Raw genomic sequence first — 12,500 nt, 5'->3', positions numbered from 1 at the left:
CCGTGATCTCTTACACTCTCTGGGACAATGCCACGTACTAGGCCAATACTCAGCTATCTGAAGGGCGTGCAGCTACACAGGTCACCAATACCATGGGGAAGGAGTCTGTCGTGCTCCCGACCAAAAAACACAAGGGAAATTCCCTACCTGGTAGCAACCGCCCTACTTGCACCTTCAACGGGCCTCAATGCCCCCACCGCTGCAGCTCAGAAGGAAGTCGTAGGCAAACACAGTGATGTCCCTCCACGTCCCACTCTGTCGGGATCCAGCGCCGATATCAGAGCCCGCAGGAAAGTACACACAGTAAGGGGGTAAGTCACCGGCAGATGGCAGAAATGCCCCTGCGCCTTCAATACTGATGACGACAAATCCTTCGAAGGGCGATTCAGAAAAATAAGCCAGCTGCACAACCATGCGGGGAGAATAGCGAGCCCGAACTGTTGTCGGGAAAAAGTCGTGCCCCTCCAATATCCTCACTGGTGTCCTTTTCACCAACCACTCAAAAGATAAACAAAACAAAAAAAACTAGCATTAATAAGATGCTCACAAACATTAAACAAGCAGGAGGAGGTTAACAAGCAGTTCGCTTGACGCTCAGCCGAGACCAAAGTAAAGCTTAAAACTAACGCCTTAAAAACTAATTTCCTTACGCTAAATTTTATATACAACAAAATATAACAAAAGCAGAAACAAGGCTGAGATAAAAATAAAGCAAAAGCAATGCCAATTACGTTAATACATGATCCTTCCTCCCCGAAAAAAAAAAAAATTCAGCAAAAAGTAATTTTTTTTTTTTCAACTGTGGTATAAACAAACCTGTAAGGAAAGAACAATAAAGACAACCAATAACAGGCAAACATACAATAATAGAACAGTAAACCTGAAACCAAAATTGTTGTTAAAATATCAATAATAGAATATACCTGATTGAGAATACAAAACCAAACTCTTTATATAGCTTACCATTATTTTAAAGCTCAATGATAATACCATACTCTTGAACCCAAAGTCAAAGCATGGCAAAAGACAGATATAACATAATACCAATAATTTTTTAAACAGGATCATAACATCACAAATTCTCAAATCAAAGGAAACCATCTTACCTAGCTTAACCTAAATAAACTTAGACACACACAGGCATAACCACCTTAACCTACAACACACCATCAATATAGTTCAAAGAGTCATATAAATAAATAAAATCAAATCTTAGTATACCGGGACAAATCAATCATTCGTTAGGAATCATGAACCATTATAACATACAAGAGTGTATACCACTCATAGAAACCTTACAGAAACTTACTAAATCTACAAAACAACTCTTGAAATATTACTTAAACTATACTACATTCAAAGTAATTTTTTTTCATACAACCCAATTGGAGAAAAAGGAAACGAGCAGGGCAGCGTACAAGAAGGATCAGGCAAGCACACTAAGTCCTAGAAAGGGCGTCAGGAATTTTGTTGTCTGTCCCTTTTACGTGTTTAATAATAAGGTTGAATTCCTGCATAAATAGGCCCAACGCAAAATCCTCTGTTGGCTCCCTTCATCCGCTCAATGAAAACCAAAGGATTGTGGTCCGTCCAATCTCACCGGAAAAGAAAAATTCGTCACATAAGGTTTGAAATGGTTAAGAGGCGCGGACCAAAGAAAGAGCTTCCTTTTCAATGGTGGCGTAACGCCTTTCCGCCGCCAGAAGCTTCTTACTATAGTAAGATACAGGATGAAACACCGTCCTCCTTCCGTTGGAAAAGGACCCCTCCAATCCCGACATCACTGGCATCTACCGCGATAATAAAAGGTTTCTGAAAATCTGGGGAAGTCAAAATAGGGTTAGTAAGGATCAGCACAGATTTAAGTTTATTAAAGATTCTTCACAGCCGATCAGACCACAGAACCTTTTCCCTTTTTCTAATAAAGTAGTAAGGGGTTGAGCAAGATCTGAGTAATTACGCACGAAACGGCGGTATAACCCGTCATGCCCAGCACCCTTCTTACCTCTCTAACATTACTTGGCCTTTTCAAATTAATAATAGCCTCGAGGTTAGCTTGTTTGCGGAGCCACCTGACCCAAACCAACCTCGTGACCCAAATAAACAAAACCTTGGCCTGGCCAATTCGCACTTAGCCAAATTAACAACAAGTCCTGCAGACCTAAGGGCTTCAAAAACCTTACGTAACCTTAGCATGTGGGTATCCCAGTCATTACTATATACTACCAAGTCATCGATATAAATTTCCGTTCCTTCCAAACCACAAATTACCCTATTCATGAGCCTCTGAAAAGTACAAGCTGCATTTTTCATTCCAAATGGCATAACCTTACACTCTATAGGCCAAATGGAGTGACAAATGCTGATATCTCACGAGCTCGATCAATAATGGAACCTGCCAATAACCTTTCAAAAGATCCAGCTTAGTAATAAATTGGCAGAACCAATCCGATCCAAACAATCATCAATACGGGGAAGTGGAAACGAATCATTTTTAGTATTTTTGTTCACTTTGCGGTAGTCCACGCACATGCGGAACTTACCGTCTGCTTTTTTTTACTAATACGATAGGAGAACTCCAGGACTCACAGATGGTTGAATAAGGTCATGCTTCAACATGTACTCATCTCCTTAATGACCAAATCCAATTTTACTGGATTCAGCCGGTAAGGGGACTTTGCTTCACAGGGGAAGCACCACCTACATCAACATCATGATTTAAAATATTTTGTTCTACCTGGAGCATCCTGAAAAAGATCTGAAAAGGAATAAATTAAGTTAAGCACATCCTTCCGTTTGTCAACATCTAAATGATCTAAACTACTTTGGCAACATTTTCCAAATTTTGCATATTTTCACCCAATGCATCTGAAGGAACCTGACACCCTAACTCATCTGAGTCCTCTGGAGGCACATCCACTACCACAGACACAGGCTCGTACACGATCGCTATGGATCCCACCTTGCTTACCATGATAAGGTTTGCAGCCTGTTAATGTGAAATACTCTACACTTACGGCTTGAACCGGGGACCTCAATTTCATAGTTAAACTCTGACAGTTTCCTCTAGAACCTTCCAAGGGTACCCTTATATCTTGGTTCTAGAAAACTATCTGGTTCCATGACTCAACACCCAGCACTAGCTCCCCAGGTTCAAATGAACGTAACCTTTACCTTTTGTTTTTTCAAAATTACCTTTCATTACCAACTGATCGTTCCAAATTTTTCCCTGGCAAAACTTCCAAGCACTAATCATTTTGTTCCCTTCAAGTCTTCACAAACCTTCCAATTTTATTTCACACCCTTCCGGTTCGATTCGAGCATTTTCAAAAACAATCTCCAATGGACCACGAACCTTGTGCCCAAATACCAACTCAAAAGGAGCTACTCAGTAGAAGAGTTAGGGTGGCTCTGATAGCAAAGAGGGCAAAAGGGAGGGCTTTGTCCCAATCACTACCATTATCATAACAATGTTTCTTCAGGACAGACTTGAGGGTTTGATGGAATCTTTCCACACACCTTGACTCTCCGGGTGATAAGGCTACGCTGGTAATGTGCTGAATGGCCAGTTCAGCACACTTACCCCTAAATACCTTACTCGTGAAATTCGTCCCGCAGTCAGTCTGAATTACACGAGGGAGACCATACCTGGAAAAGAAATCAATAAGTTTTTCGAAAACAACTTTGGAAGTAATACGCCTCATAGGTATAGCTTCAGGAAAACGAGAGGCTCTATCCATGATAGTTAATAAATATACGAAACCTGTTTTAGTCTTAGGTAAGGGACCTACAACATCAATTACTAACTCAGAAAATGGTTCACCTATGGCAGGTATGGGATGCAACGGGGCTTTAGGGATCCCCTGATTAGGTTACCCATAACCTGACAAGTCTCACATTCTCTGATAAACTGCTTCACACACTCAATTTATTCCGGGCCACCAAAAATACCTAACCAAGCTGTGAAAGTTTTTAACACACCCCAAATGACCTGAAAAAAAATTGGTATGAGCTAATTCCAAATAGAATTTCTGGAATTGAGAAGGTACCACAATCTGTTCCACTCTACCAGTTTTATTCAAATTATCAGATGCGGGACGACTAAACCTATATAACTAAGCCCTTACAACTCCAAACCTAGGTTTAGTCAGATCCTCAACATCGCCCAAGTCAAAATTAAACTCATCTTTTTGAGCTTTAATAAAAGCAGCTCTGTTCCAATCAAGTTTCATATCATTAACTACAGTATCATTACCACTACTCTCTACTGACCCGGGCCTTACTACATCTAACTCTACACTACTTAACATTAAGTCATCATCATTATCCACATCAAGAAAACTAACAGCTTTTGCTGCAGACCGAGTAATTACAACCACGGGACTAGCCTTTACAGATAATATAGGGAAAATCTCCCGTCCTTCACTATCCAGCATATCATTTCCCAGGATACCATCAATACCCGGGATAGGTAGACTATCCACCACAGCCAATTCAGTGATGCGATCATACCCAGGAAAAGACATACGGACATTAACCAAAGGAGCCGACACAATCGAGTCTGGGAAACCTCCCAATAATACAAAATTTCCAGTATATTTCTCAGAACCATTCAGTGCCCTCTTCATGACCAACGACCGGGCAGAACCAGTGTCCCTAAAAAACTTCACGTGGACAACACAAGAGTCAAAAATCAATTTTCCAGGCCATACATATTTATCATATTTGAGTCACAATTGAGGATTAGGAGCATCAGACTTACTACTATTTCCTAAACTACCACTATCTACTACAGATCTGTCTACAGAACTACTACTAATATTTGACCTATCATTAACTAATGCTACAGGACTTTGATTATTACGCTCTAGGTACCGCCTACGAGCATTACACTGGCTTTGGAAATGCCCTGGCTTATTACACCAGAAACATGTTCCTCTACGGCCTGAACCTCTGTTTCCATTATTATTGATTCTGTTATTTCCCCCATTTGGGAAGTCTCTATTAACAAAAACTCTAGGGGGAGGAGGACCTCCTTGGACTCTACCCATATCCCTACCACCTGAAAAGGAATTAGTAACATTAATATTCTTAGAGATATTGGGAGTCAACAAGGGGGTTCAACTCTCCTACCACCACTATGGAGCGAGCTGAGGGTTATTCAAGACCTTATAATTAAAATTGCCACTACCTGAACGGTGAGTTAACACAAACTCATCCGCTAATTGAGCGGCACTACTCACTTTCATGGCCTTTACCTCCTCAAGGTGGACCCTTAACTCCCTGCTGCAGGCCTTCTTAAACTCCTCAAGGAGCATCAGTTCGCGTAACGCAGCGAAAGTAACTACCTGACGACTTTTCAGCCAGTCGTCGAACTGTTCCTCCTTGACACGTGCAAATTCTACGAAGGACTGTGCAGGGTGTTTCACATAGTTCCGAAATCTGAGGCGGTAGGCCTCAGGGACCAGGTCATATGCTTTCAAAATCAAGCTTTTCACTTTTTGGTAGTCCCGGGCTACTCCCTCCTCCAAGGCATTGTATACCCGAATTGCCTTGCCCACTAACCTACATTGGATTAGAACTGTCCACATCTCTGTGGGCCAGGACAATCGGGTGGCCACACGCTCAAATGCCTTGAAGAACTCAGGGACATTTTGTTCGTCAAATACAGGCACTAATTTAAGTGCCGCACCTAGATTGAACCTTTCCTGAAAATTTACTTTAGGGGAACTGGCCATATGGTCCCCTGTAACCTTGCCATCTGCAAATTAAGGTTAGCCATCTCTAACTCGTGTCGCCTTGCCCGCTCGTTCTCCTCAAATTCAATCTTCCTTAACTCAATTCTTTTACATATTAACTTGTATTCCACCTCCTCCTTGGAGTCACCCAAAGCATTAACAGGGGCCAGGGGTTCAACTGGCACCGAATTAGAGGGGGGCAAGAATGGATTATTTGATACATTTTTAATTAAATTTGCAGGACCCTTATAAATGGTACCTGTACGAGGAGGATCCTCGAACAGGGTTAGGCCAGTCTCCACACTCACACTATCCTCTTCCAAATCATTTATACTACCTTCACCAATACTATCCCATATCACTCTCCCCTTATCACTAACTAAATGCTCAGCCTCTGCCAAGTCCTGGTTGACCTTATCCCTAACCGCCACCAAATATGTCCTTAATTAGTGTCCACCAATGACTTCAGTGGAACCACACACTTAGCACACTCAATTAAATGCTTTTGTTCAACACTGGTAAGTGCTTAAGGCAATCAGCCGACCCCAAAAACTCAGCTGGGTCAAAAATAAACTCTTCCATTTTAACCAAACAAAATAATTCAGGGGGGAAGGCAACACTATCAAAACAGTAACACTACTGAAGCATCCACCTGAGTGTCGCTCCACTGACCAAAATACCGGATACCCCGAGCTCTCAATCCTGTCACGGTCGCCAAATATGTTTATGACCCTTGTTGGGCCGGGGTTGCAAGTTCTTTTGCACAAGAATAGAGAGGACAGTGATCTTACCAAGTATCCCAGATAAATTCAGTCAGCGGAGACAAACACCACAGGAAACTCAACAATATTTATTAACAATCAAAGTAAAAGAATATAAAGTCAGGCCTTGTGACTATACCGGACACAACTTAGTCCTTACTACTCCCGTAGGAGTTCCTAATCACTAATACTAAACCCTAGACAGAAAATATTGAGAGAAACTAAATAAAATAAATTAGTAAAATGGGCCCAACACCAACATAAATATAAACCAATACCTATCACTAAGATAGAGAGGAAAGAAGTAAGAGACCAACAGGGGGAAAACTTAATTCTCCTACCTACAATTATAACTAAACCCTTAAATATAAAAAAGTATCAAACATCTTCATAGATAATACACAAGAAATAATGAAAACTACAGCCTCACTCGTGGCAAGATATACACTGATTGGCATATATATATATATATAAATATAAAAATGTACGCAAAGAGCTTCTCACACTGAATAAGGGATGAATGATTCCCAAATGATTCAGGATAAACAGTTGCCTTGCCGTAGGCCGAAATAAAGGGGAGCCGTGATCTCTTACACTCTGGGACAATGCCACGTACCAGGCCAATACTCGCTATCTGAAGGCGTGCAGCTACACAGGTCACCAATACCATGGGGAAGGAGTCTGTCGTGCTCCCGACCAAAAACACAAGGGAAATTCCCTACCTGGTAGCAACCGCCCTACTTGCACCTCCACGGGCCCTCAATGCCCCCACCGCTGCAGCTCAGAAGGAAGTCGTAGGCAAACACAGTGATGTCCCTCCCACGTCCACTCTGTCGGGATCCAGCGCCGATATCAGAGCCCGCAGGAAAGTACACACAGTAAGGGGGTAAGTCACCGCAGATGGCAGAAATGCCCCTGCGCCTTCAATACTGATGACGACAAATCCTTCGAAGGGCGATTCAGAAAAATAAGCCAGCTGCACACCATGCGGGGAGAATAAGGCGAGCCCTGAACTGTTGTCGGAAAAAGAGTCGCGCCCCTCCAATATCCTCACTGGTGTCCTTTTCACCAACCACTCAAAAGATAAACAAAACAAAAAAAACTAGCATTAATAAGATGCTCACAAACATTAAACAAGCAGGGAGGAGGTTTAACAAGCAGTTCGCTTGACGCTCAGCCGAGACCAAAGTAAAGCTTAAAACTAACGCCTTAAAAACTAATTTCCTTACGCTAAATTTTATATATACAACAAAAATATAATCAAAGCAGGAACAAGGCTGAGATAAAAATAAAGCAAAAGCAATGCCAATTACGTTAATACATGATAATATATATATTATATATATATATATATATATATATAACATATATATACATATATATCCATATATATACACACACATATATATATATTATATATATTATATACTATAATATATATATATATATATATATAATATTATATATATAGATATATAAATTACTATATATATAATATATATATATATATATATAGATACATATATATATATATATATATATATATATATATATATATATATATAAATATATATTATATACATACATAAATACTCTTGACAGGCTATTTATATCGCACCAATTACAATCGGATAAATAAAAGACTGCTGTAGGCCTTGATCAATTTCGGCTCTACTTCTACGCCACTGATGCCGGACCGATACATGGTAGAAGAAATTCACAATATAAATAATAGGGAACTCGTACAAACAAAACACAAAGACTGTTGGAAATTTAAATTTCACACATGACTAGTACCAAGGTGGGGACAAGCATTCATTTGGGTCAGTTACTCCGTTTACTAATTTGATTATTACATTTCCAAATATATCTACTATCTTCCTTAAAATATAAACATTTTACATATTTATTTTGAAATTAATAAACTAATGGATCAAGTTCATGCGCGCCTTGACTGATACTCATATTATCACAAAAGCTTCCTTTCATAAAACTAGACTCAGTGATATTGTTTTCCTGAGCTTTATTAAAATAAAGTATTTTTTCCACCTGCCCATTTAAAAAAACTCCTGCTGTTCACCTGTGTATATCTTACACACTTTTTATGCAGACCTATTCTATTTTCCAAGGTTTTTCCACTATGGCCGATATAAAAGTTATCACAAGACTTATATGGAATTTGATAGACAAATCCTTTGGTATTGTCAGGACAGTTCTTCATACGTACATGTCAGTGTTTTATTGTTCTTTAATGTTACTTTAACTCGAAAATCGTTTGGTAGCTGGGAGATATCTTTCAAATATTATTATAATAATATGGTAGTGCAATGCAAGGAAGTTTTTAGAGTTTTAAGTTCCTTTTCTGCTTTGATTTACAGGCTTTATTGCCGCCTCAAATGCGTTATGGAAGTAGCATAAGACTGAAGCATACCGAAAATTAATCTTACAACAACAAAAAACATGCTCGTAAGGTCATACTCAAAACCGACGCCATAATTCTATATGTATCATCCTAAATCTCTGAAGTACAGTGACATATCGTAAAGTTGCCGATTCGTGTCAAGCTTTCCTTTTTCTTTTCTTCTTTTCATTTCAGATGCCATATACCTCACTAAGTTTGTGAATTCATAACTAACAAAATTAGTTTTATGTACTGGTATCATTTGCAATCTGTTATTCTTTTATTAATCTCAAACACCGGTGTGACAAGATTGGCACGCGCGGCTTACTGCTCTAAATGGTCATCAGAACCACCTCCACAGCGTATAAAAGTAAACCTAATTGTCCAAACAGTCATAGTAAAATTTTGAAACTGGAAATATGAATTACAAATAGTTTTCTTTCAATCAAGTAGTTTAAGGCTATGATTAAACTGCATGCTTATTGTAATACAGATTAATAAGTATAATATAAATATCTAAAGATTCTAAGATGCAATATGGTTCACTAAAGGATTTATTTTTAGAGCTTACCTGTTCTTTGAATAAGATTAAATGATTCTTTCAATTATGTGGAAAGTCATTTATTAATTTAAGTCTTTTAGTATTAACTGTCAAGTTTAAGCAAAAGAGTTTATATATATATTATATATATATATATATATATAGTATTATATATATATATAACCATCAATGAAGGAAGAGGACACACACAGATGTACATGCTGTCTTTATTGCAACGTTTCGTAATTATCAAGTTAATTACATCATCAGGCTGTTAAAATGAAAAATAAATTTCCTAGTAAAATTGTAAAAAACAAAACTAAAAATTAAAAATTCAGGAATGCAAAAGCTAAAAAAGTTATTCTTAGAAGTGTACAAAATATACACATTAAAATTAAGGAAGTTAAATTATTTAAAAGGACATACATTAAAATGAAAGATAAATGAACATAAAAACAAGCATAAAATTGACAAAAGATTGAAAGCAGCAGTGAACAGTTAAAGAACAAAGAAGTTAAGGACCGACCTAGAGGAGCGACAGCGTTAAAACTAAACGTAAACATAAAAAACATAAATAAACAACACAAGTCAAGACAAATACAGAGGGGAGGAAGACGTATGGGTGTTCAACGACGGAACAAGATGTTTAATAAAGAGCGATTCTAGAATAACAACGTCGTGCGGGTTGGTGGTATGGCCTAAAATACAGAAGTCTTTACTATCGATATATGTTTTACATATTTTGGAGTGATTTCTAATATTAGAGTGTTCTGGGTTTGCAATCCTGCTGCCAGTACGGAAGCTTATGCCAAGATGAGAATCTATACGCACCTTAAGGAGTCTGCTGGTGGATCCCACATAGGTCCTTGTTTGACATTCAGGGCAAGTATTAGTTTGATAAATAACACCAGAGGACATATAAGGTGATAACGCTCCTTCGAGGTAAAGAGGGAACCGATGGTGAAAGGGTTTTTAGGGATTAATTTTACGTTTATGGCATGAAAATGTTCCTGAATGATTTCTGTGAACTTTTTGTGAAATTTAATGTCATGAGTAAATGGAAAGCATGCATAGAACTTCATTTTAGGGACAGTTAAAACTTTTGGTTTAACAATGAAATGTTTTTTCAGTAGGTGATCTAATTTCCTATAAATTAGCTTAGCAGGGAAACAGTTATTGTTAAAAAAGTCAATTAAAAAAGTTATTTCGTTATGGAAAAGGACCCAGTTCGACGTAAGGACAAGTGCTCGGTGGAGAAGGGTAGAAACAAGGTTGGACTTAAAATTCATAAAACAGGAGCTATAAACGTAAAATTAATCCCTAAGAACCCTTTCACCATCGGTTCCCTCTTTACCTCGAAGGAGCGATTATCACCTTATATGTCCTCTGGTGTTATTTATAAATATACTTGCCCTGAATGTCAAACAGGGACCTATGTGGGATCCACCAGCAGACTCCTTAAGGTGCGTATCGATTCTCATCGTGGCATAAGCTTCCGTACTGGCAGCAGGAATGCAAACCCAGAACACTCCAATATTAGAAATCACTCCAAAATATGTAAAACATATATCGATAATAAAGACTTCTGTATTTTAGGCCATACCACCAACCCGCACGACCTTGTTATTCTAGAATCGCTCTTTATTAAACAACTTGTTCCGTCGTTGAACACCCATACGTCTTCCTCCCCTCTGCATTTGTCTTGACTTGTGTTGTTTATTTATGTTTTTATGTTTACGTTTAGTTTAACGCTGTCGCTCCTCTAGGTCGGTCCTTAACTTCTTTGTTCTTTAACTGTTCACTGCTGCTTTCAATCTTTTGTCAATTTTTGCTTGTTTTATGTTCATTTATCTTTCATTGTAATGTATGTCCTTTTAAATAATTTAACTTCCTTAATTTTAATGTGTATATTTTGTACACTTCTAAGAATAACTTTTTTAGCTTTTGCATTCCTGAATTTTTAATTTTTAGTGTACAATTTTACTAGGAAATTTATTTTTCATTTTATCAGCCTGATGATGTAATTAACTTGATAATTACGAAACGTTGCAATAAAGACAGCATGTACATCTGTGTGTGTCCTCTTCCCTCCATTGATGGTTATTAATATGGATTGACTCCTGGCTCCTGGCACTAAGATATATATATATATATATATATATATATATATATATATATATCATATATATATATATATATATATAATAGATATATATATATATATAATATATAGTATATATATATATATATATATGTCGATATACGTATATATTTTTTTATTTATTTATTTATTTATTTTTATACTGACAAAGACTGCTATTCTCTTAAAAGACCTTCTGTGGTTCTATATGTAACTTGAATCGATGATACTTTTAAGTGGGCGAATGTGTACATTACTTCATAAGCTTCCCCGACAGAAATTGTTAGACAAACATGAATGTTAAGCGTAATGCATTTTTAGCAAGAAAGATGGACAGCTTAGGTCTAGTAACAATATCTTGGTTCCGTCACATAAAGGTTACACCCACCCGTTCCTATGCATGTGTTTTTCTTACTCGTGGATACTCTTTCTATTTTCTTTTTTTTACTTGCAGTTTCTTTCTAAGAACCATGTGACGACTGTCGTTTTGAACTTTCTGAGGTTGTTATTTTTAAAATCATTTGTAATCCATTCATCATTTGATACACTATTATTTTCATGGAAACAATGTATTGGAAGAAAGCCTTCATTACTTGCTCCATTTTTATTCCTTCCCTCTCATGGTTTCGCTAATTTCCTTTCATTATTTGTTTGTTTGTTTGCATGATGTTTTTACGGGACCAACGGCTTTACGTGACTTCCAAACCACTTCGAGAGTGAACTTCTATTACTAAAAATACACATCTCTCACACCTCAATGGAATGCCCGAGAGTCGAACTCGCGACCAACAAGGTGCTACGCCAACACCATACCGACCACGCCACTGAGGCGCTGATTTCCTTTCATTAATACATCGATCTTACAATTCTCGTCTGACTGTTCGACACCCTCACCTCTAACCCTTACTTCTGAAGTACG

This window comes from Macrobrachium nipponense, chromosome 28 (genome assembly GCF_015104395.2).
Source record: "Macrobrachium nipponense isolate FS-2020 chromosome 28, ASM1510439v2, whole genome shotgun sequence".
Classification (NCBI taxonomy): domain Eukaryota; kingdom Metazoa; phylum Arthropoda; class Malacostraca; order Decapoda; family Palaemonidae; genus Macrobrachium; species Macrobrachium nipponense.
This window is presented reverse-complemented; position numbering follows the sequence as displayed.